General features: G+C 35.2%; 1 protein-coding gene across 1 annotated transcript in view; it reads left to right on the top strand.

Moving 5' to 3' along the window:
* The window catches only part of PHLPP1 (PH domain and leucine rich repeat protein phosphatase 1), a 212,964-nt gene that overhangs the window by 105,070 nt on the left and 104,319 nt on the right, over positions 1-3,575 (top strand).

Raw genomic sequence — 3,575 nt, 5'->3', positions numbered from 1 at the left:
ATCTATATGTGTCTTTATATTTAAAGTGGGTTTTGTTTTTGATTCACCCTCATAATCTGTCTTTTAATTGGTGCATTTATGCCACTGACTTTCAGAGTGCTTACTGATAGAGTTACTACTATATCAGGTGGCTTCTGGGGCTTCTGGGGCCGGCCAGCGACCCGGGATCGGATCCGATCATGGGCGGCAGGCAGGTGGCTTCTGGGGCTTCAGCCCAGGATCGGATCCGATCACGGGCGACAGGGAGGCGGCTTCTGGGGTCGCACATGGGGGCCTGGATGGCGGCTCGCGCTGGCGGCTCGCATTGTCCCGCCCTGCCTGCAATATGCAAATTAGCTGCAATTTTTCTGGCGGTTAATTTGCATACCACGCTGATTAGCCATGGGAGGCATAGTGAAGGTATGGTCAATTACCATGTTTGTCTATTATTAGGTAGGATACTATTACAGATGTCCCCATTTTTCCCCCTTTTGCCTACCTCCACCCAGTCCCTCTACCCCTCCCCCCATTTTCCTCTGGCCATTACCACACTGTTATGTTGTCTGTTTATATGGGTTATGCATATATATTCTTTGGCTAATCCCATCTACTTGTTTCTCTTTACGTCTGTTCCATTGTCTCCACAACAGGTGTCCACTGTCCTAGAATATATATTCATCATTTTCTTAAATAAGTTTTATCATATAACTATGTTGTGCTAGGTTTTGCTCTGAATAAGAATGGCATTGTACTGTGTGTGTCTTCTGTGAGTGAATTTTTTTCACTCAGTATTAAGTTTTATAATGAGAGTCTATGTTGCTTGCTATATGTGGTTTTTATTTCGGTATAATATTCCACTCTGTAAATGTTCTAAATTACCATAATTTCTGAATAAATTTTTCTGTTGATGGACATTTGTGTTGCTTCTAGTTTTTCATTATTATAAATAATGCTGCTGAAATAGTCTTATGTTTATATGCCTCCTAGTATGCAAGTAGTGTTTCTAGGGCAGTAGTTCCCAAGTAGATTACTGTGCTTGAAGGGAACATTTGGTAATATGTGCGTGTGTTTTAATTAATTGTCAAATGATTAACAGTCAGCCTTATCAAGGATGTAAGCTAAGCTATGCGGTGGTAACAAAACCCCCCACATCTCAGTGACTTATCATAGCAGTTATTTCTCACTCACACCATATGTCCATTGTGGATTGGTGGGGATTTCTTTTTTTTTTTACATAATTGTATAGGGACCCAGCCTGATGGAGGCTCTGCTCTCTTATAACATTTAGAACATGAGGCCTTCCTTTGTTGCTTAGGCAGGGAAAGGGGTAACTGAAGGGTCATTAACCAGCTCATGTATATTTGGCTGCAAAAGTGACACATGCCACTTCTGTCCACATCTCATTTGCCAGAACTAGTCACATGACTCCACCTTAATTGCAAAGGTCTGGGAAATGGAGAAATAGATGAGTATATGGTTAATATCAATATCTTAGCTATAAGGGTACTCTATTGGCACATACAGGGCAGGGACTTAGTAAAATGTCAGGCAAAGTATTAGTCCTTCACAATGTACAATGAAGAACTGCTCAATCCATAATTCCTATAGGTTACTATAATTTAGCAAAGTGGCTGGATATAAGACAAAACTAAAAAATAAACTGGTTACTATAGGAATTTTGACCTCCTTTCTTGAGAAATATTGCTCTTGGACACATACTTAGTGCAGTTATTGGGATAAAGAGCATATGTATATTTACTATAACAAAGTGATGGCAAATTATTTTTCATAGTTATTGTGCCATTTTACACTCACCTCATTGTACAAGTGTTCTCGTTTCTCTATAGCTTCACCAAACTTCACTGAGGTATAATTAACATACAATAAATGCACATTTTGATAACCATTTTATAATTGTATACTCCCACGATTGCAATTTGATAGCTATGTACAGCCGTCACCACAATCAAGATAGTGATCATATCACCTCCAAAAGTTTTCTTGTGTTCCTTTTCACCCCTTCCCTTCTACCTTTTTCCTCTCACTTCTCCCCATCCCCAAGAACCACTGGCCTGATTTCTGTCAATATGGATTAGTTTAAATGTTATAAAAAAATTTTTTTTCTGTAGTGTTTAGAAATACAGTTTGTTTTTTAGTGTTGTCTTATATCGTGCCACCTTGCTACATTTTCTTATTTGTTCTAATATGATGTTTATAGATTCTTTGGAGTTTACTATGTAGCTAGTAATGGCATATCTAAATAATGACAATTTTATTTCTTCCTTAATACATTTCTTTGTCTTATTGTAATGGCCAAAACTCTAGTGTGGTATTGAAAAGAAGCAGTAGATACTTGTCTAATCAATGATTTTAAAGAGATTGATATTAACATTGAAGTTTGCCTTAGATGTTTAGGACAGAGTTTAGGTTAGTAGGACTTAGATAAATACCCTTTGTCAGCTCAAGGGAATTATTTGTGTTCTTAGTTTGCTAAGAGTTTTTATTATGAATGATGACTGGTTAGTGAATGTTATCACATGCTTTTTTTTCTGCAACTGTGGGCATATTCATAGGATGTTCTTTTTTAATCTATTCATGTGATTAATAATTCTATAGTTCCAATAATAATGCTAAAACATCTTTCCTTTCTTGAGCTAATTCTAACTTGTTCTTGATTTCTTTTCTATATTACTGAATTCTGATGCAATATTTTGTTTGAGATAAGTGTTCATGACTGAGATTGGCTTGTAATTTTTTCCCTTCTTTTATGTCCTGATCTGTTTTTTGTTATAGTGGCCTTATTAGAATAGGTTGGGGTTTCTTCATTTTTTGTTTGGTGGATGAGTTTGCACAAGTTGGGAATGATCTGTTTCTTATAACTTTGGTACAACTCAACTATAAAACCTGGTATTTTGAGAGTTTTAAAAAATTTTAAGTTTACATGGTGACAGATGGTTACTAGCATTAGTGGGGTGATCACATTGTAAGGTATAAAAATTCCAATCACTATATCGTACATATGAAATGAATGTAACTAATGTAAGATTGCATATAAACTGTACTTAAATAAAAAAATAATTAAAAAATATGCATAATTTAGTGGTGGTAAAACATATTTTTCTAAAAATTTTTCAGAAACTTGCTTATAAGTTTGCTTGGAAATTTGATTTGACTATATCACTGCATTATTAGGAATTTGAAAGTTGTCACGGTAAGGTTTTATTTTAGGTGAATTTCACATTAAATAAAAAAAAAACTTAACATGCCTGAAAAGTTATAATTCAGGGTAATATAAAAGGTTGTAATTCAGAGTAAAAAGGTTGTAGTTCAGAGTAATATAAAAGTTCTTTAAGTAAAAATCCACCCAAAGTAAAAATTCTTAAGTAAAAATCCTTCCAAGAGGAACTAAGAACCCCAACATCCTATTGTGAGAATATAGAAAGATAAGAAAGAGGGAGTCTATTCCAGTTTTAAACAGGAAAAAGAATTTCACTATTGTGGGGAAATCTAATGTAGATAAAACTCCCCTTTTTTTGGCTTACTTGTTACTCAAATTGGTTTATCAGACACGGGTTAAAATAATACAAGAAATATAT

This window comes from Myotis brandtii, unplaced genomic scaffold (genome assembly GCF_000412655.1).
Source record: "Myotis brandtii unplaced genomic scaffold, ASM41265v1 scaffold69, whole genome shotgun sequence".
In the NCBI taxonomy this organism is placed as follows: Eukaryota; Metazoa; Chordata; class Mammalia; order Chiroptera; family Vespertilionidae; genus Myotis; species Myotis brandtii.
This window is presented reverse-complemented; position numbering and strand designations above follow the sequence as displayed.